Source organism: Equus asinus, chromosome 30 (assembly GCF_041296235.1).
Source record: "Equus asinus isolate D_3611 breed Donkey chromosome 30, EquAss-T2T_v2, whole genome shotgun sequence".
Lineage (NCBI taxonomy): Eukaryota > Metazoa > Chordata > Mammalia > Perissodactyla > Equidae > Equus > Equus asinus.
This window is the reverse complement of record NC_091819.1, coordinates 2146101-2169293: the sequence shown is the minus strand read 5'-3', so window position 1 is coordinate 2169293 and position 23193 is coordinate 2146101. Positions and strand designations below refer to the sequence as shown.

Below are 23193 nucleotides of genomic sequence, written 5' to 3'. Positions count from 1 at the left end.
CTGTTTGTTCCCCGTTGATTGACTTTGACACATGTGTCTGTGCCACTGGTTACCTGTCTGTCAGGCCAGCGCCACGCAGTCTTGAGTACCGTGGTTTCGTACTGAGTCTTAAAATCTGGTAGTCTAGGTCATCCAACTGTGTTGTTCTTTGTGAAATTGTTTTAGTTATTCTAAGTTCTGTACATTTCCATATAAATTTTAGAATCACTTGTCAATCTCAACAAACAAGCTTGGATTTAGTTTGGAGTTGCGTTGAATCTGTAGAGCGTTTTAGGGAGAATTGATATTTTAGCAATACTGAGTCTTCCGTGGTAAACGTGCTGTCTCTTCCCGTTTACTTAGGTCTTCTTTAGTTTATTTCAGCAGTGTTTGGAGTTTTTAGTGTATGTCTTGTACATATTTTGTTAAATTTTACTCTATTTCATATCTTTTGCTTATAAATGGAATTGTTTTTTAAACTTAATTTCAAGCTTTTCATTGCTAATATGGAGAAGTACAGTTGAATTTGAACATTGATTTCACCTTGCTAAATTCATTTGTTCCTAGTAGGTTTTTTGTGGATTTGTCAGAATTCTCTATGTACACAATCATAGTTGTTCGTAAATAAACAGTTTTTCTTCCTTTCCAGTGTGTATGCCTTATTTTTCCTTCTCTTACTGCACTGCCTAAGACTTCCAGACAATGTTAAATAAAAGTGGTGAGATCAGACATCCTTGCCTCATTCCTAATCTCATGGGGAATGTGTTCCACTCTCAATGTTAAGTATGATGTTATGTGTAGGAATTTGAAGGTGTCCTTTATCAGGTTTAGGAAGTTCCCTTCTGTTCCTGGTTTGCTAAGAATTGTGTTGTATGTATGTATGTGTTTTAAATCATGAATAGGTGCTGTGTTTTGTCAAATGCTTTTTTCCCCCCTCTATTGAGATGATCATATGGCTTTTCTCATTTATCCTGTTATGTGACTATGTGAATTACATTGATTGATTTTCAAATATTAAACCAGTCTTGAATTCCTGGAATTAAATTCACTTGGTTATGATGTATTGTTATCTCGTTTATATATCGGGGGATTTAATTTGCTAATGTTTTTTCAAGGATGTTTGCAACCATGTTCATGAAAGACGTTTTTCTTTTCTTCTTATTTCTTTGTCTGTTTTCAGTCTCAGGGTAATACTGGCCTTCTATCACGAATGCAAAGTGTACCTTCCTCTTCTGTTTTCTGAAAGACCTCATCTAAGACGTGTATCATTTCTTCCTTAAATGTGTAGCAGAATTCAACAGTGAAGCCATCGGGGCTTGATGTTTTCTTTGGGGGAAAGTTTTTAAATTATAACTTCATTTTTAAAAATAGATATACAGCTATAAAGATTTTTTGTTTCTTGTGTCAATTTTGGTTATTTTGTGTCTTTTCAAGGTATTTGTCCATTTCATCTGAATTTGTGAAGTTTATTGGCACTATGTTGTTCATAATCTTCCCTTTTTATCCTTTTAATATCTGTGGAACCTGTAGTGATGGCCCCTCTTTCTTTCTTGATATTATTAACTTTTTTTTTTAAAGATTTTATTTTTCCTCTTTCTCCCCAAAGCCCCCCAGTACATAGTTGTATACTCTAGTTGTGGCATGTGGGACGCTGCCTCAGCATGGCCCGACAAGCGGTGCCATGTCTGCACCCAGGATCTGAACCGGCAAAACCCCGGGCCGCCGAAGCGGAGCGTGCGAACTCAACCACTTGGCCACGGAGCCGACCCCCTGTTAGTAACTTTTTATGTAGAAGTTATCAATTCTATTAATCTTCTCCAAGAACCAGCTTTTTGTTTCATTCTTTCTTACTGTCTTTTTGCTGGTTTTCTCTTTCATGGATTTCTGCTGTTATATTTCTTTTCTTCTCCTTATTTTGATTTAATTTTCTCCTCTCTTTCTGGCTTCTTCAGGATGGAATCTTAGGTAATGGATTTGAAAATATTCTTCTTTACTGATATCAACACTTAAAACCATAAATCACCCTCTAAGCTCCGCTTTAGCTGCAACCTGCAAATTTTGACGTGGTGTCGAACACCAATGCATGGCGTTTCGTTGCCGTTTAGTTCAAAACCTTATTTAAATTCTCTTGTGATTTTTTTGACTCATCAATTATTTAGAAGTGTCTTATTTAGTTTCCAAATAGCTGGATATTTTCTAGGTATCTTTTTTTATTTTTCATTTCTAATTTATGTCTGTAGTAGTTATAGGGCATACTTTGTATGATCTCAGTCTTTTTAAATGTACTGAGGCTGTTTTTGGTCCAGCGTTTGGTGTGTCTCACATATGTGTTCACGTCCGCGTGAGAGAGTGTGCGCCCTGCTGCTGTTGCGTGCAGCGATCTGTGTCAGGTCGTTTTGCTCGATGATGCTTTTCAAGCCTTCTGTATCCCCTCTGATTTTCTGCCCCCTTATTCTAACAATTCTTGAAAAAGGAGTAAGGAAAACTTCAACTAATTTTGGGTTTTTCTTTCTCTCTTTTTAATTCTGTCCATTTTTCTTCATATATTTTGACTTTTTTCAAGATTTTCAGTCTTTGTTTTTCGGAAGTTTGACTATGAGATGCTTACATGTGGTTTTCTTTATATATATATATTCTGCTAAGGGCTCACCAAAACTTTTGGTTCTTTGGGTTGGTAACTTTCATTAATTTTGGAAAAGTCTTAGTTTTCGCTACTGTATCTTCAGATATTTCTTCTGCTGCATTCTCTCTTCTCTTTCGGGTACTCCAGTGACGTGTACTTTAGACAGGCACTGTGCAATATAATGTGAGCCACGTGTCATTCTAAATTGTCTAGTAGCCACATTATAAATAGGAAAAACAGGTGAAATTAATTTTAAGAATATATTTTAACCCAACATATAAAAATGTTATTTAAACATTTAAAAATAATTAGTATGATATTTTCTATTCTTATTTTTGTATTGTCTTTAAAATCCAGTATAATGTACTTATAGCACATTACAATTTAGATTTTCATCAGAAACACTGTACTTAAGTTTTTTTCCTTCCCTCCTCCGCTTTTTTTTTGGTGAGGAAGATTGGCCCTGATCTAACATCTGTTGCCTATCTTCCTTCTTTTTTCCTCTCCCCAAAGCCACGCTATATAGTTGTATATCCCAGTTGTAAGTCTTTTAGTTCTTCCATGTGGGATGCCGCCACAGCATGGCTTCATGAGTAGTGCTAGGTCTTTGACCAGGATCCGAACCAGCAAACCCCAGGTCGCCGAAGCAGAACAAGCGAACTCAACCACTACACCACCAGGCCAGCCCCATTCTTAAATTTTATAAAATTTAGGTTGAACATTGTCACATACGCAAGTTATTCCAAACAGCCTTAAAACCTTTCCAGTAATTGAATTAAATACCAGTCTTTTCTTTTTTTACTTGTGTGATCTGCTTCACTTATTTATTTACTTATTCATTCATTCATCTGTATTTATTTATCACGGTAAAATATATGTAATATATACCATTTTAAAGTGTACAATTCAGTGGCGTTAAGTAGAGTCACAGTGTTGTGCAATCAGCACCATTGTTTAGTTGTCAAACTTTTCATCACCCCAGACTGAAACCCCGTACCCATCAGCAGATACTCTCTCCCCCCGCTCCCTTGCCACAGCCCTGAGCAACTGTTAGTCTACTTCCTGTCTATGGATTTGTCCATTCTGGACATTTTGTATAAATGGAATCATACAACATGTGACCTTTTTTGATTGGCTTTACTTTGCATAATACTTTCAAGGTTCTCCTGTGTTGTAGCACGTAACCGTACTTGATTTCTTTTTGTTGTTGAACAGTGTTCTCTTGTATGGTTGTAACACATTTTATTTATCCATTCATCAATTGATGGACATTTAGGTTGTTTCTACTTTTTGGCTACTATGAATAGTGCTGCTGTGAACATTCATTTATAAGTTTTTATTTGAATAGTGATTTTTAGTTTTTTGGGTATGTACTTAGAAGGGGAGTTTTTCCTGTGTGATAATGGTAATTCTATCTTTAACTTATTGAGGAACTAACAAACAGTTTTCCATAAGAGCTGCACCATTTTACACTCCTGCCAGGAGTGTATGAGGATTCTGATTTCTCCACATCCTCACCAACACTTGGTATTTTCCATTTTTAAAATTATAGCCATCCTAGTGGGTATGAAGTGTTATCTCACTGTGGTTTTGATTTCCATTTCTTTGATAACCTTGCACATCTTTTCACGTGCTTGTTGGTCATTTCTATATCTTCTTTGTAGAAATGTCTATTCAAGTTCTTTGCTCATTTTTTAATTGGGTTGTTTGTCTTTTTGTTGTTGAGTATCAGTTTTAAAATTGTTAAAAAGTAAGAATTCCATTCCTCTGTTGCGTTATTTCTATTTCACGTGTTCAGAAGCCATGTGTGGTTGATAACTCTTACATTGGACGTCAGGTCTGCAATTTCCATTGTGCATCTTATGACATGCTACCTTCAAATCATATCATATCCATGCCTAACGTAAGCATCATCAACAGTATTTCCCTCGTTTGTCCTTTGAGTTATTCTCACATTATATTTGGCTTCTACCTATTTTGTAAATCCCACAATACTTTTTTTTTTGGCATTGAAACAATTACGTTTTTAAAAGTTTTAAAAAATGACAAGCAAAGTCTTCTATATTTGTGCACGTATATGGTTTTTTTGGTGCTCTTCATTCCTTTGATTAGATGTGAGTTTCTGTCTGGTGTTGTTTTCCTTCAGCCTAAAGAGCTTCCTTTAACGTTTTTTGTAGCACACATCTGCTGATGACAGATTCTCTCAGTGTTTCTTTATCTAAAGATGTCTATTTTGCCTCTGTTTTTGAAGGCTATCCTTGCTATTTTCCAGGTTCTCGTTTGACGGCTTCTTGCGGAGTCGTAAAGATGGCGTCCTGTCTGCTCGTCGCCTTGTTTTGCGGAGAAGTCAGGTGTTGTTCTTATTAGTGTTCCTGGATGTACTGTGTCATTTTCTGTAGCTACTTTTAAGAGTTCTTCTTTTATGATTGTTTTTCAGCAGTTTGGTTGTGATGTGCGTTAGTGATGTTTTCTTTGTGTTTACCCTGTTCGGGATTTTTATGAACTACTTGGATCTGTGAGTTTGTAGTTTTCATCAAAATTGGAAGAATTTCAGCCATTATTTCTTGGAATATATATCCCACCCCCCTTTTTTGGACTCCATTGCGTAACTGCTTGCTCCTGTCCCACAAGCCGTTGAGGCTCTGTTCCCTTTTGTTTGTGTCATGCTCCTTTTCTTTTTATGCTTTAGTTTGGACACTTTCTCTTACCATGTCTTCATGTTCACTCCAATGCCTCATCTGCTGCTAAGCTCATCTGAGGAATCTTTCGTTTCTGATGTTGTATTTTTAAGTTCTGAAAATTGTTTGTTTCTTTTATAACCTACATTTCTCACCTCAGTGTGTTCTTATTTTGTAGCATTTGCTTAACAGTCTTTGTGTGGTAAGTTGTCATCTCTGCTGTTTCCGTCAGATTCCTCTCATAATTATGAGACACATTCCTGCTGCCGTGTCTAGTAATCTTTTATTTATTTATTTGTGATGAGGCAGACTGGCCCTGAGCTAACATCTGTGCAGTCTTCTATTTCATATGTGGCATGCAGCCACAGCATGGCTTGATGAGCCGTGTGCAGGTGTGCGCCCTGGATCCAAACCTGTGAACCCCGGGCCACTGAAGCAGAGCGCACAAACTTAACCACTACACCACCAGACTGGCCCTTAGTAATCTTTTATTTAATGCTAGACATTGTAACTGTCATATTTTTTAATGAATATCTTTTCCTCCTTTAAAAAATTTTGAATTTTAGTAAACTTCTTGTGAACCTATAATTATTTTAAAATAAAAAGTTTTGAATTTTGTTTTTGTAAGCAGTTAAGTAACTTGCATGGTCCTTTTGGGACTTGTTTTTGAGCTTCGTCAGGGTGAGTCTGGAGTGGCCTTTGCTCTAGAGCTATTTCAAGCCTCCTGCTCAGATGTGACCCCTCTAGGGTCTCTTCTGAATACCCAGGATGTTCACTGGTCTCTTCTGTCTTGCTGGTTGGAATTTGAATATTTGTGAGCCCAAGTCAACTGTGGGAATTATTCCTTTTACAGCTCCTTTGTAGTTGTCCTTTTCCTGGTGATTGTTTTAGTCCAGCCTTGTGGAGACTTACCTGTTACTGTGCAGGTTGGTATTCTGCCAAAGGGGCCCTCGTGCAGATTTCTCTGTGTAGCTTCCTCCTCTCGAGTACTCTGCCCTGCAGGTTTTAGCTACCTTTCCCTCCCTCCCCCAAACTCCAGTTGTGTCTCTTCAGCTCAGTGAGATCACCATGCAGAGCGTGGCTCTTCTCCCTGTTTGTGTTCCAGAAGTGCCTCTAGGCATAAGGTGAGGCGATTGTAGGGCTCTGCTTTGTTTCCCTTCTCTCAGGGATCACAGCCCTATGTTGTCTGTACTCCAGTGTCTGAAAATAGTTGTATTACATATTTTGTCCAGTTTTTGAGTTGTCGATGGCAGGAGGGCACATCTGGTACCGGTTACTCCCTCCTGGTCAGAAGTGATTGTGTTTTAGATGACAGTAGACAATATTTATAGAGTACCAGGTGCGGGCACTGCTCCATGCGCTTTACATTTGTTAATTCACTTTACCCCAACAGTTCATTTGAGGTCTGTAGTATTCTTATCCCCTGTTTTATAAATGAGGAAAATGAGGTACAGAGGCGTTAAGTGCGCTGTGCTGAGTCAGAGCAGATCGTTGGTGGAGCCAGGATTTGCCGCAGGCAGCCTGACTCCAGAACCTGCTCACTCCCCCAGGGCTCTGTGTTGCCCCCATTCTTGGAGCTCTAGACCCGGAGCCTCCATCTTGGGATGGAGTTCTAGGCTGACTGAATCAGGCAGGTGTCTAAATGAAACCAATCAAAAGAGACGTGATCCAAGAGGTCGACATGGGTTGTAATTGAGGAGGGAACCAAATGTTAGAGGAGCAGTGTCAATACAAGGCTTGAGAGGATAAGGATAAAGCTGTTAGTGGGATCAAAGCAAGGTCAGGGGTCACTGCCAGTACAAGGCAGGATGAGAAAGTGGTTCAAAGTATGGGTGTTGGGAGCTGGTTTCTTTGGGGTTGAACATTCCCTCCATTGTTCAGCCCTGCTGTGTGTTAGGCCCTTTGTAAACTAGACAAGGCCCCTGTCTGCATCGAGTATGCCTTCTGGAGTAGCAGAGGTGGGTGAAGGGGGAGCAACATGGCAGACAGAAAACAGACATGAATCAGATAACATCCGGTAGCATTAACTGCCAGCAAGAAAATAAAACGGCATGATTTGATAAAGAATAATTGGATTGGGGGCAGGTGCAATCTTTAGGGAAGATCTCTGAGCTGGTGGTTTTGCCCGGAGCCAGAAGAAAAAAGAAACAAACGAGCAAGATGTGCAAAGATGTGAGGGCAGAGCCATTCAGTCAGAGGAACCAGCAAATGTAGAATTTCTAGGCAAGAGCAGATTTGTCATAATCCAGGAACGGAAGAAACAGCATGGCGCTAATGAATCAGACCACCCTGTCTGAACGAGATCCGAGAGGTAGGCAGGGACCACAGTGTGTTGCATCTAATGAGTCATGATAAGACTTACTTCAAGTGTGGTGGGAGGTCATTGGAAGGTTTTTTAAACATGGAGGTGATGTGATCTGACCTGTGTTATAAGAAGATATCTCGGGCTGCCCTCAAGAGGATGTATTGTAAGAAGGCAAGTGGGAAGACTTATTAAGACTGTTTAAGGAAGAAGTGGTATTAGGGTGGTGGCAGTGAAGATGAGTGAGATGGATGGAATTAAGCATATCGTGTAGCACTGTTCACTTTATTACAATTAAGTAGTGAACTGAACTATTTGTAGCTACTCACAAGTATAGTTTAGAATAATTTTTTTTTTGGCAAGATGACGCTAAAGTAGTTATCTAAAAATCTGAAATTCCAAAAGTGCTTGTCTACGTGGTAAGAGAATATTAGACTAAAAAATGACGTGGTTCTAGAGGATTTGGGTAGAGTGGTGGTTTACTCTCTTTTTATTAGGGTAATTATATTTAAAAACATTATGTCATAAATAAGGTGCCTGATTTTAAAATAACTAGTAATAGCTTCCATCAAATGGGTGCCATGGCAAAGCCCATTAGGGTAATTTTCCTGTTGACATTGAACACAATGTCATGGGAGGACTAGTTTCCAGGTCTCCTGGTCAGTGTTACAACATGTGTTTCATGCATTCAGCAAATATTTATCTATTGATCATCTAATGTGTGTTAAGTGTGGAGGTACACCATGAGGACAGTCCTTGTTTTCAGGACACTTGGAGTCCGGAAGGAGAGACAGACAAGAAAGTGGTGGTTGCTTCATGGTGACTGCTCTGGGAGGTGCTGTGGAACCTGTCAGAGGGGCACCTGCACCTGGTCTGCTCAGAGCAGGAGCAGTGGTCGGGGAACCCTGTCTGGGTGATATGATTCTCAGCCTAAGGCCTAAAGAAATGTGTAGAAATTAGCTTAAAATTTTTCTCTCGGGTGAAAGAAAAAGGCAGCTCATGATTACATACGAAAGCACGGAGAAAAGAAGATGTGCATTTTGTCACTGCCAGACAAGTACTTGTGAAATCTTTAAATAACACTTTTAGACATTTATGGTTTGGTGCTTTTCTGTGTGCGCGTGCTTGTGTACTTCGTAAATGGGCGCTCATAATGATGGCGCTTGGTAGGAGATGACCCAAAACTGTGTACGTGTTTTTCTGGGCAGGCTGCCTCGCTGCTTCTTTGATAGCGTGAAATACCACTGGAAGTGGAAACCAGGAAAGTGTTACATTTCTGGTCTCACTCCTGTCTTCTCTTCAAAGATGTGTTCTGGGGCACCTATTTCTTGTGATGATTATTTCCTTTCCTTAAAGACCCGCACAGAGATTTACTTTTTGTCTGAGCTAGTTAGGTTAAAAATTAATACTGACCAAACATAAACTACTTTTCATTTTAACTGTGCCATCAACCTGGATTCTTCTTTTTAAGAGTGCAAACTTTAGTTAGAACTTTAAACATTCATAAGAAAGGTAAGGTAAATTGGGAAGATTTGGCCACACATGGTATTAAATAATTTTAGTACTTAAATTTAATATATTTAGCAGGCTCCTAAGAGTATAGGTGAGATAGTTTCTATTGAATGTTCAAAGTGTAGGTCAAGATGATATGTTTACATCTATAAAAGTGTGGATTATCATAATCTCAAAGAATCAGTGTTTTTACTTTAGAGGTTTATTGGAATGCTCCTCACAATAAAAAGAAACAAACTATTGATATGTATAACAGCTTGGATGACTCTCCATAGAATTATACTGAGTAAAAAAAAGCCAGTCCCAAAAGTTTCTTACTGTATGATTCCATTTATGTAACATTCTTTAAATGACAAAATTGTAGAAACGGAGAACAGATGAGTGGTTGCCAGGGTTTAAGGAGAGGGAGGGTGGGAGGGGTAGCGGTGGCTGCACGAGGGCACCTGGAGGGGCCTTGGATGGAAGTGTCCTTAGTTTAATTGTGTCACTGTCAGTGTCTTGGTCGTGATACTTACCATGGTTTTACGAGATGTTACCTTTGGGGAAAACTGGGTAAAGGGTACGTGGAATGTCTGTGTTATTTCTTAAATTCCATGTGAACCTACAATTATCTCTAAATAAAAAGTTTAACAACAACAAAAAAGTTGTGTGACGAATGGATGTTTCAGATTAAAATGAAATACTCCAGTTTGGAGCAGAAATGGTTTCAGTGTCTTTTGGCAAGTGCTTCACTGCTGGTGGGGCAGAACTGTAGGCGTGAGTGTGTTGTCTCTGGAGTAGGACGGCCCAGGGTTTGCAGCAGTTAGCCGTTTGACTTTGGACTAGTTCGAAAACGCTCTAAGCTTCAGTGCTGTCGTCTGCATTAAGGAATGATGATTCTGTCCACCTTCTCCGGCTGAGAAGGTGAAGCAGACTAGAGCCCATGCAGCATCCGCTGTAGTTCTTGACCTCTAATCAGAGATCAGTCAACTGTAGCGATTATGAGTGGTTTTTATTGCCCCACTTCTATTTCTAGGTTTAAAAAAAATAAATGTTAGTATGTAAATTAATTCAAAACAACAGATATGTATTGTGATAAAAATGGTTACTTATATATGGTAAAGCAAAATAATAACTAAAACGAATAAAATTTATTTTTGCTTCACATCCTAAAATTTCCTTAGAGTGGAATTCTTTTTGGAAGGGTTGCTGCAAAGAAACGTGCCTCATTTGGATGTTACAGATGACAATATTCTGACCTAAAAACATGTGCCTTCCTCTTGCTCTGTATACCTACAGAATCGTTAAAGTGGCTTATATTTGCTTTGAAGCCCCAAATTGAAGGCATTTTATTCTTGAAGCTGTTCTTGATTTTATCTTATTTTTATCTTTTTGGCTTATTGAAACTCCTTAGTTTCTGTATCTGATTGTAACAACAGGAGTGGCAAGTATTGCTTAATGAGAACTAGGTTAAAGCCGTGCACTGTCCTGTACGCATCTGGTGACTTGTTTGTTGAACAAATAAACGTTTGGAATGCATTCCGTATGAGGTATGGCTTGGGAAGAAAGCTGCCAACAATTAACCCAGGAATTTAAGAGGTAAACAGGAGCAACTTATTCTGTTGATGTATTAGCAGCTCCTTTTTTAGCCAGATAGCACTCAAATCTTGCTCTGTAAACAGAATTTTGTAGGATAAGAATATCAGTACAAGATCTGCAAATTCACCTTTAGACCTGAACTGACTTAGGTATAGCATATATAAGAATGTGTGTATAAAATGTACTTACTGATTTCTGTGGAAATTAAATATGAGCTTTGCTTCTAAATTACATTTTCTTCAACTTTTCTTTCTTTCTTTTCTTTTTTTTTTTGTGAGGAAGATTGGCCCTGAGCTAACATCTGTTGCCAGTCTTCACCTACTTTTTGTATGTGGGATGCCACCGTAACGTGTCCTGACAAGGAGTATGTAGGTCTGACCCGGGATCTGAACCCACCAACCCTGGGCCACCGTAACGTGTCCTGACAAGGAGTATGTAGGTCTGACCCGGGATCTGAACCCACCAACCCTGGGCCACCGTAACGTGTCCTGACAAGGAGTATGTAGGTCTGACCTGGGATCTGAACCCACCAACCCTGGGCCACCGTAACGTGTCCTGACAAGGAGTATGTAGGTCTGACCCAGGATCTGAACCCACCAACCCTGGGCCACCGTAACGTGTCCTGACAAGGAGTATGTAGGTCTGACCTGGGATCTGAACCCACCAACCCTGGGCCACCGTAACGTGTCCTGACAAGGAGTATGTAGGTCTGACCCGGGATCTGAACCCACCAACCCTGGGCCACCGTAACGTGTCCTGACAAGGAGTATGTAGGTCTGACCCGGGATCTGAACCCACCAACCCTGGGCCACCGTAACGTGTCCTGACAAGGAGTATGTAGGTCTGACCCGGGATCTGAACCCACCAACCCTGGGCCACCGTAACGTGTCCTGACAAGGAGTATGTAGGTCTGACCTGGGATCTGAACCCACCAACCCTGGGCCACCGGCCTGGCCCCTCTTCAACTTTTTATTCTGCTACAAAGTTAAAGAATAATTTGATGCTAACATTTTGCTGTATTTGCTTTTATCTTCTCTCTTCCCTCTCCCTTCTCTTCCTCTCCTCCCTCCCTCTCTCTTTACACACACACACAATCATTTCAGAATCTTATGAAAAACAAGGACATTTTCCTGCATGACCACAATACCATGACCACATCGAGGAATTAAATGTTTTTATAAAAATGTTATTCAACACATAGTTCCTAGTCATATTTCCCCAATTATTGTGCCTAAGACATTCTTTATAGCTTTCTTTTGTCTTTTTTCACACCAGGAACCAATCAGAGATCATTTACTACTCCTTGTGGTCGTGTCTTTTCCCCTTAAGTCTGGAACAGTTACCTCCTCCGCCTTATTTTGTTATTATTTCATGACACTGACGTTTTTGAAGAAAGCACGTGCGTTGGCTTGTAGAATATACCCTAATCCTGATGTCTGATTGTTTCTTGCTGCTTAGATTCAGGTTAAAGTTTTTTGGCGTGGATGCTCCGCAGGTGGAATTGTATGCTTTCGATCGTGTCAGCTCGTCCCATCGTGGTGACAGTAGGTTTGACCTGTGTCTCCTTGCTGATGGGAAGCGTTCTGAGAGTGAGGACAGTGAGTGCACTTTTGTTTCCCAGCACTGCTCCACCTGGTGCTTTTAGCCTCTATCGATGGTCTGTGCCTGAAGTAATTAACTGCGTTGGTGGTTGCAATGTGGTGATTTTTAAACTCTGCCTTCCTTTTACATTTCTTACCTGGCGTTGTTCTGTAAAGAAGAGCTTTCTCTTCCTTCTTTCTCCCTTAATGGTTATCACCATGCACTCATGGATCCTTTTTGTTTTTAATTCTTTGTGTTGTAATTCATTATTGTTATTAACGTTTTTTGTACTCATGCGGGCCCATATTTGGCCATTGGCAGCCACCTTCAGGTCGGCCCCTATATCCTTTTGGCATATCTCCATCAGTCTTTGAATACTGTTTTCTTTCTGAACAACCATTTATTCCATGCTCCCTTTGTACTTTTCCTGTCTCTGGCTTGGAATCAGCCATTTTCTAAAGAGCCTTGGGTTTATTTTAATGGAAAAATGTCGTTTAGAAACCAGGATCTAGGTATAGATATTTAATGCTACTTTGGTGTGATTGCTTCTAGGCCTTTTCTTCAAGATAGGACTAAGAAAAATATATGTATATAATCATGAGTAGTTTTTACTGATGACCTCCAATTCAAAACTGAGACCACAGGATTCGTCCATATTTCACTGTTAAAATGAGCATCTTCCCCTAGGACTCCTTCCCAGAGCGGTGCATCCCCAGCCTAAGGCGGCTCTGGGTTAGGGACGTAACACTGCCTCCTGCGCGCACCTTAATATGCTCTCCTGGCCGAGATCCACGTCCATCTGCCTTATCTCAGCATCCACCAGCCATGCTCTAATGAGAGTGCTGGCAGCATTTCCACACTTGTTTTTGTGCATTTTTCAGTATATATTGTGGCAACTTCCAGCCAGGTTGAGCTGCCTGCTTCAGCAATCCAGGTTACCTCCTAGTTACAAAATGCATAGCTTTTGAATGGTCCACCCCAACCCTATTCTTGATATAAACTATGTTATTTTTAGGCATGAAATGCCTTGTACCATTCCTGTCACCCCATTTTACAGATGAGGATATTGAAGCACAGAGAAATTGAGGACTTTGCCCAAGATCGTGTAGTAGGTGGGAGAGTCAACACCCAGGCACTCTGCTTAAAGAGTCCTTGCTCTTAATCTGTGCTACTAGACCGTAGCGTTTACCTTGAGAAGTAGTAGAAGATGAGGCCTGATAAAGGTGATTATTTTAGGATCATGGAGAACTTAATTATTCAGGTGATTTTGGACTTGTTTGGAGGGCCCTGGGAAGTCACCGAAGGCTTTTGATTGTCGAGTGATGTGGTTGGAGAAGCGCTGTAGAAAGGCTCATGTCTTGTGGCTCTGAGGGACTGTTGGAGGGAGACTCCTGTTGGAGGGAGACTCCTGTTGGAGGGAGACTCCTGTTGGGATGCTCTTCGTAGGCCTCCAGGGATCTAACGAATCACAGGCCTTAAGGTTTGGGATCAGGGAACTTGTGATTTCTTTTTTGTTGTTGTTGTTTTAGAGATTGGCACCTGAGCTAACGTCTGTTGCCAACTTTCCCTTTTTTTCCTTCTTCTCCCCAAAGCCCCCCAGTACATAGTTGTATATTCTAGTTTTAGGTCCTTCTGGCTGTGCTATGTGGGATGCCACCTCAGCGTGGCCTGATGAGCAGCTCCATGTCCGTGCCCAGGATCTGAACTCCTGAAATCCTGGGCCGCCAAAGTGGAGTGTGCAAACTTAACCACTTGGCCACAGGGCTGGCCCCTGTGCTTTGTTAATGATGAGCCAGATTTAGAACTGCTGTCAACTATTTCCTTTGTTTACCATATTTATTTGGCTACTAGTGTGGTTCCTGTATGTGTCCACCCAGTTGGAGCCTCATTTAAACGTACTTAACTTGCCATTTGAGGTTAAATATAGTCCAGATGAAATGAACGGAACTGCTCAGGAGAATAATTTCTTTCGTTGGCCTGAGACTTGCATTTTGATAGACATTTGGGCTGTACTATTTCTCGTATGTATTCCATTTGCAATAAAGCTTAATATCAGTTTGGTTCAACATTATCTTGAAAACAGTTCTCTATTGGGTAGTGTGATTATCAAACTCACCAAAAAACAGAAAGTAAAGCAGATGCCCCTGGTGCCCTTATTGAAACAGATTAAAGAGAGCTCTCAGCTGCTTCATTGTGTCTTATGTTGTTAAATTTAGGCAGAGTTAGATGGCAGCTAAATAAGTACGCCAATCATAAGTTAATGCTAGTAATACTTTTTTGTTTTCTCTCTATACTTCTTTCATGTGTCTAACCAGGGAAGTCCAAATAAAATAGAGGTATCAGTTTTGTGTGGTCACAAGCAAATGTCATATTAAGGTTTTGAATCCCTGGCCCCGTGGCCTAGTGGTTAAGTTCGTGCACTATGCTTCGGGGGCCCGGGGTTTCACCGGTTCGGATCCTGGGCGTGGACATGGTACCGCTTGTCAGGCCATGCTGACGCAGCGTCCCACACAGCAGAACCAGAGGGACCTACAACTAGAGTGTGCAACTATGCACTGGGGGCTTTGGGGAGAAGAAGGGGAAAGAATTGGCAACAGTTGTTAGCGCAGGTGCCTATCTTTAAAATTAAAAATCGTTTTGAATCTCCTGAGAGAGGTGTTTGGGTCTCGTGGACTCACCTCCCTTGTCATGCTGCTCATCTCACCGTTCCATCTGGGTGGGGCAGGGCGGCAGCGGGCCTCTTGGGTTCCGACTCTGTCTAATGCAGGTCGGATGCAACAGCAGTGCGTCTGGAACAGCAGTGCCCTGGTCCTCCTGTAGGTTACAGCTAGAATCTTTGCTGGTCAAGGTATATTCCTGACTTTGTTTTTAAGGCCAGTGTTTTTTCCTTTTTGGACCAGCCCACTTTTGACAGGCTGGATTTTTTATACGCTAAGATCTCCTTATCATGAAGAGGACAGAAACTTTGATTGGAAACAAATTTTTTCTGGAAAATTTCTATTCTTGAACGAACTGTAGAAATCTGTCTCTAAGATTCTAGCAACTAAAATAATTAAAGGATGTCTGACTAAGAAAGGCCATAAATGATGATCTTTAAGAATAAACTATATACTTTTATCCAGATTAGTTGGAGCCTTAAGAAGTTGAAAATAAAAATCTATGGGAGGAAAATAAAGTTAATTTAGCTTATTTATTTTTCTTTTTATCATCAATTTCTATGTAGATGTTTCCTGCTTAAAGATGCAGAAATGCAAACTTAAGAAAATAAGAAAATGTTCATTTATTTTTTAATAATATCTAAAATACTCCATTGTCTAGAAAAATAAATGACCCTTTGCCTTGAAGTACTTATAAAGATACTTTGCAAACACATGGATGATGGCTAACTACCTTAATTAGAGCCATAAATGGTGATGTATGAGGTATTTACACTGGACAAGTGGGAGGAGAGCATCATAAATTAATCTGATTTTTTTTTTTTTTGGTAACAGCTGGAGATATAATTGACGTACAATTCACCCATTTCAGGTGTACAGTGCAGAGGTTTTTAGTATATTCAGAATTGGGCAAACATCACCACAATCAATTTTAGAAAATTATTATCACCTCAGAAAAACCCCACACCCGTTACTGTCACCCTCCTGTCTCCTCATCTCCCACCCCTGACCCTGAACAACTGCTCATCTCCTGTCTGTCTCTATGTGTTTGCCCATCCTGGACATTTATATAAATGGAATAATACAGTATATCCTTGTGTGTGTGTGACTGGCATCCTCTACTTAGCATATTGTTTTCAGGGTTCATCTGGCTTGTAGCATCTATCAGTCTTTATTCTGTTTATTGCCGAATTGTATTCCATTGTATGGATATGTCACCTTTTGCTTTATCCATTCATCAGTTGATTGACATTGGGTTGTTTCCACCTTTTTGGCTGTTACGAATAACGATACTGTGAATGTTCATGTACAAGTTTGTGTGGACATAAGTTTTCATTTCTCTTGTGTATATACCTCTGTGGAATTGCTAGGTCAAATGGTAACTTTGTTTTACTTTTTGAGGGACTGCCAAACTGTTTTCCACAGCGACTGCACCATTTTACATTCCCAGTGGCGGTGTGTGAGGGTTCCGACTTCCCCATGTCCTTGCCAGCAGTTGTTAGCTGACTCTCTAATTACAGCCTCCCTTGTGGGTGCAGAGAGGTGTCACAGTAGGGTTAGAGGTGCTATTTTGCTTTTCTCTTCATGTACATTGAGGACAAGTGAAATTTATGGTAAACCTATTTCTGAATTGGAATTAACTTTGATAAGCTACGGTCTGATATGTATATGCCGTGTGTGCCGTTTTAGCAGAAGAATTCAAATCCTTACTGTCCATGGGTGCTTGTTAGCCTTTGTTCCCTCGCGTCCCCTCTAGAGTGCGTGGACATGGTTAGGTGCTCTGGCCACTCCAGCGCAGTAGGCCGAGACCTGGGTCGTTTTAGGAAAGTTTTCTTAATTCTGTTTTCTATCTGTTACAAGAATAAAAGCATGCGAGACTAGAACTTCTGTCTTACTAATTTATGAGGCTAATAAACTTCTTGTGTACAACACTTAAATGCTCTTCTTTAATAGCTTTACCTTTCGTTTCCAAAACATAAATGTAGCTTACTTTTGTCTAGACTCCACTGATGGGATACAACACAAAAATAACACAGATGTAGAACCTAATGTTGGCTTTTCTGTGATCCTGTAAGCTCTTACTTAGCAAATTCCTTGCGACTCCACGTGCTTTCCTTTTTCGTTGAAATGCCAGGAAGCTCTTGCTCTTTCCATGACCGGTCTTTATGCCGCTGCTCTTAGGTGTCGTGTTCTGCCCTGCCACCTGGCAGTCTCAGTGCACCAGCTGTTGCTCTGGCACTGCTGCTCTCGCCTCCTGCTGCCGTGCTGCGAGTCCAGGGGTGGGGCGCTGGGGCCAGGCTGCAGGCGTGGGCCTGGGTGCTGTGGGCTCTGAAGCAGGACTTCTAGGGTTGAGTTCCCGCGTCACCGCCTCCTTGCTGTGTAACCTTAAGCAGGTTACACAATTTCTCATCTGTAAGATAGGTACGATAGTGCATCTCACAGAGTTGTGGTATTAAATGAGTTTAATACAAATGCTGAAAACATGGCACGGCACGTGACACTCAGTGTTAGCTACTGTTGTTATTCTGACGTTAGTGCTTTGGGTAAGAAATTAAATATGTGTATTTTATTTAGAGACATAAATCATTGCGTATTGATTGATTGTAGCTTCGAGTTTATCTTTTACTGTTGATCTTTCTAAATTCATTATGTGTATACTTTCTGTTATATGTAATTTTTAATTTACCACTACCTCATATTGTAAAGTTAAAGGGTAAAAAAAATACTAAAATTTGAAGGTTCTTAGTTTAAAAGTGGGTGAATATTACGTGGAAATAACTATAAGCACAGTAGTGGGATTTTTTAAAGTCTGTTTTTTAATTTAGGAAGTTAAGTAATTAGTGAAATGAGCTTTTTTCTGAAATGTATTACTAATCATACTTTGTGTTTAACATCCTAATTTTTGAAGTAAACTGTAGATTTTACATGTATCTTTGCATACTATAACAAGGTAGCTTCTAAGTAAGTTTTACTTTCATTCCTTTTCCCTTCCTGTTTTATATATATTATATATATATGTTCAAGAGGTATATATGTATATATACGTACATGTTTGTATATACATGTGTGTGTATATATTATATGTATATGTTCAAGAGGTATATATGTATATACGTACATGTTTGTATATACATGTGTGTGTATATATATGTATATGTTCAAGAGGTATATATGTGTATATACGTACATGTTTGTATATACATGTGTGTGTATATATATATATATGTTCAAGAGGTATATATGTATATATACGTACATGTTTGTATATACATGTGTGTGTGTATATTATATATATATGTTCAAGAGGTATATATGTATATACGTACATGTTTGTATATACATGTGTGTGTATATTATATGTATATGTTCAAGAGGTATATATGTATATATACGTACATGTTTGTATATACATGTGTGTGTATATATATATATATGTTCAAGAGGTATATATGTATATATACGTACATGTTTGTATATACATGTGTGTGTATATATATGTATATGTTCAAGAGGTATATATGTATATATACGTACATGTTTGTATATACATGTGTGTGTATATATATGTATATGTTCAAGAGGTATATATGTATATACGTACATGTTTGTATATACATGTGTGTGTATATATATGTATATGTTCAAGAGGTATATATGTGTATATACGTACATGTTTGTATATACATGTGTGTGTATATATATATATATGTTCAAGAGGTATATATGTATATATACGTACATGTTTGTATATACATGTGTGTGTGTATATTATATATATATGTTCAAGAGGTATATATGTATATACGTACATGTTTGTATATACATGTGTGTGTATATTATATGTATATGTTCAAGAGGTATATATGTATATATACGTACATGTTTGTATATACATGTGTGTGTATATATATATATATGTTCAAGAGGTATATATGTATATATACGTACATGTTTGTATATACATGTGTGTGTATATATATGTATATGTTCAAGAGGTATATATGTATATATACGTACATGTTTGTATATACATGTGTGTGTATATATATATATATGTTCAAGAGGTATATATGTATATATACGTACATGTTTGTATATACATGTGTGTGTATATATATATATATGTTCAAGAGGTATATATGTATATATACGTACATGTTTGTATATACATGTGTGTGTATATATATATATATGTTCAAGAGGTATATATGTATATATACGTACATGTTTGTATATACATGTGTGTGTATATATATGTATATGTTCAAGAGGTATATATGTATATATACGTACATGTTTGTATATACATGTGTGTGTATATATATATATATGTTCAAGAGGTATATATGTATATATACGTACATGTTTGTATATACATGTGTGTGTATATATATATATATGTTCAAGAGGTATATATGTATATATACGTACATGTTTGTATATACATGTGTGTGTATATATATGTATATGTTCAAGAGGTATATATGTATATATACGTACATGTTTGTATATACATGTGTGTGTATATATATATATATGTTCAAGAGGTATATATGTATATATACGTACATGTTTGTATATACATGTGTGTGTATATATATGTATATGTTCAAGAGGTATATATGTATATATACGTACATGTTTGTATATACATGTGTGTGTATATATATATATATGTTCAAGAGGTATATATGTATATATACGTACATGTTTGTATATACATGTGTGTGTATATATATGTATATGTTCAAGAGGTATATATGTATATATACGTACATGTTTGTATATACATGTGTGTGTATATATATATATATGTTCAAGAGGTATATATGTATATATACGTACATGTTTGTATATACATGTGTGTGTATATATATATATATGTTCAAGAGGTATATATGTATATATACGTACATGTTTGTATATACATGTGTGTGTATATATATGTATATGTTCAAGAGGTATATATGTATATATACGTACATGTTTGTATATACATGTGTGTGTATATATATATATATGTTCAAGAGGTATATATGTATATATACGTACATGTTTGTATATACATGTGTGTGTATATATTATATATATATGTTCAAGAGGTATATATGTATATATACGTACATGTTTGTATATACATGTGTGTGTATATATATATGTTCAAGAGGTATATATGTATATACGTACATGTTTGTATATACATGTGTGTGTATATATATGTATATGTTCAAGAGGTATATATGTGTATATACGTACATGTTTGTATATACATGTGTGTGTATATATATATATATGTTCAAGAGGTATATATGTATATACGTACATGTTTGTATATACATGTGTGTGTATATTATATGTATATGTTCAAGAGGTATATATGTATATATACGTACATGTTTGTATATACATGTGTGTGTATATATATGTATATGTTCAAGAGGTATATATGTATATACGTACATGTTTGTATATACATGTGTGTGTATATATATATGTTCAAGAGGTATATATGTATATATACGTACATGTTTGTATATACATGTGTGTGTATATATATATATATGTTCAAGAGGTATATATGTATATATACGTACATGTTTGTATATACATGTGTGTGTATATATATATATATGTTCAAGAGGTATATATGTATATATACGTACATGTTTGTATATACATGTGTGTGTATATATATATGTTCAAGAGGTATATATGTATATACGTACATGTTTGTATATACATGTGTGTGTATATATATATGTTCAAGAGGTATATATGTGTATATACGTACATGTTTGTATATACATGTGTGTGTATATTATATGTATATGTTCAAGAGGTATATATGTATATACGTACATGTTTGTATATACATGTGTGTGTATATATATATGTTCAAGAGGTATATATGTGTATATACGTACATGTTTGTATATACATGTGTGTGTATATATATATTTTTTGAACATTATTATAGTGTGGTGGTGTTTTTTCCACTCAATGTTGTATTGTGCACATGTTCCCCTATTGTTAAATAGTTTAAGATATTATACATTGCTCATTATAGTTATAACATTTTCTTTCTTCTGGTTGTAATATGTAATGCGTAATGGTTACTTTCATTCATATAGCTCTTTTTTTCCTCTCTCAAATTATATCTATAAGTTGCCAAGAGAAAGAGTTTTGATGAAGAGTACATGAATGGCTTTATACCTCTTAAACTGTTTTCCACATTTTTGTTCAAAAGAGTTATGCTTTTTAATGCTATGAAATACTAATTACTAAGAGCTTTCGTCCTGAAAACATTGTGCCAGGAACAAAGGTGAAAAAGCTGGGGTCCCTGCTCTCTGGGCTGGAGTGACTAGAGAGTGCAGGAGCGGGTGAAGGACCCGAGTGAGAGGGCACGCAGGAGCTGGCGGAGAGGCCACCGTGAGTCTGAAGGAGCAGCTGTGTGTCTGGCAGCAGCAGTCAGGGGAAGAGTTCCTGGATGATGCAGAATATGAAAATAGGGTGTGAATTTGAAGTACTTATTGATGCTTATTTTTCTTTCTTGTGTATGATGTCTGTTTATCGTTTCCAAAACACATTTCTTACCTAACTAAATGACTTAATTTTTGCCAACTGCATAATACATTAGGAAGAGCACACAGGTTTGGACAAACTAATTAATTGTTTGAACTTCAGCTTCCTAGCATATAAAACATAAATAATACTTCCTTCAGAGAGTTGTGAGGGTTATAGAAAGTATCTTTTATCTCCAGCCTACTTCAGAAAAGATTTAAAATGAAGGAGTTAATATATTAATAAAGTACTTAGCATAGTATCTGGCATATAAAGTAAGACTTAATGAGTAGGGGTCACCATTGGCTTTATGATTGCCATTATTGAGCATTCGGCTTCAGACAAAGCATCTGCCTTCCTGTAAATACTGCTGAGTTATCAATAGGCTAGTCCAGCACCTCCTAGGTAAAACGCACTTCCTCAGCCTCCAGTGTAAAGCCAGCTCCTCATTCTTTATAGTGACCGATAGACTTCTTTCCTGCCTTCTTTCCTTTCTTCAGCCCTTGCTAATGCCAGGTACCAGGTCAGGTATAGGAAATGTAACGATAACTAAGATGATGTCCTTACCAGCAGGCGTCTTACTAGAGAACTAGTGTTACGTATTGATTGATTGTAGCTTAGAGGTTATTTTTTACTGTTGGTCTTTCTAAATTCATTATGTGTATACTTTGTTATACGTAATTTTTAATTTACCACTACCTCATATTGTAAAGTTAAAGGGTAAAAAAACATACTGCAGTGAGATAAGTCCGTGATTCTTAACCCTGGCTGCTCCTTAGCGTCATCTGGGAGCTTTTTAAAATACCAGTGTCCATGCCCTGCTTCAGATGGCTGAGCCAGAATTGCATGCAAGTGTAGACAGTGTTCTGTAGGAACCTGTGCTCACTCTAGGAAGACTGAGCCATTTTGATTGGAAAGGGAAATGGAAAAAGCCTTTGCAATGCGGGTAACAGTCCGACCAGCGACAGGACTTGGTCTGCGTTGTAAGGAGGGCAACAGAAGCTTGAAAACTGGCGACAGATTTGGGGACGGCAAGCAGTCTTCTGGGGCTGTTTTGAAAGGAGTACAGATGAGGTGAAGGAAATGCTAGGTTATAAAACTAACTGATGGGTAGGGACCAGCTAATAAAGAGCTTTACTGCTTTTGAGGAGTTTGGACTTTATTCTGTAGAAAATGAGGTAGACTTTGAGAGAATGATATGAAATCTGTGATTTGGAAAAATAATTAGTCCCTAGTTTATACCATCTTCAAAAATAAATTCCAGGTGAATTTAAAGTAATAGAAAAAATAGAGGGCATTATTTCTATATTCTTGGGGTGGGGAGGGCTTTTGTAGACATAGGAAACCTTCCAGAGGAGAACTTTTGAGATTGACAGATTTTACTGAGTAAATGTTTAGAACTTCTGTACAGCAAATGACACACTAAATAAAGTCGAAAATCCAAAGACAAATTAGGAAAGAATAATACTTTCTGCAGTATTTACTACCTGAATGACACAGAGCTAATGTACCTAATATATAACGAGCTCTTACAAATTAATAAAGATGAACATCCCAAAGAGAAAAATAGGCAAAAGATATAAACAATCAGTTTTCCAAGGAAAAAATACAAGTAGTTGCTAGACATATAAATGCTCATCCTTGTTAATCAAAGAAATGCAGAGTTGAACAAGAATGTGGGTTTTTAGCCTTTCAGACTGATACGGATCGTAGAAAGTGATA

The 23193-nt window shown here is 37.9% G+C and overlaps 1 protein-coding gene across 7 annotated transcripts in view; it reads left to right on the top strand.

Moving 5' to 3' along the window:
- Positions 1-23193, top strand: part of CAMSAP2 (calmodulin regulated spectrin associated protein family member 2) — a 112707-nt gene that overhangs the window by 42067 nt on the left and 47447 nt on the right. The window contains exon 1 of one of the 7 annotated variants that reach the window (XM_070501705.1): positions 21294-21420. The exons of the other annotated variants lie outside the window; for them this stretch is intronic. The gene's annotated coding sequence lies outside the window, so the exon portion shown is untranslated. Of the gene's footprint in view, positions 1-21293; positions 21421-23193 lie in introns of those variants that run through there. 7 annotated transcript variants of the gene reach the window in all.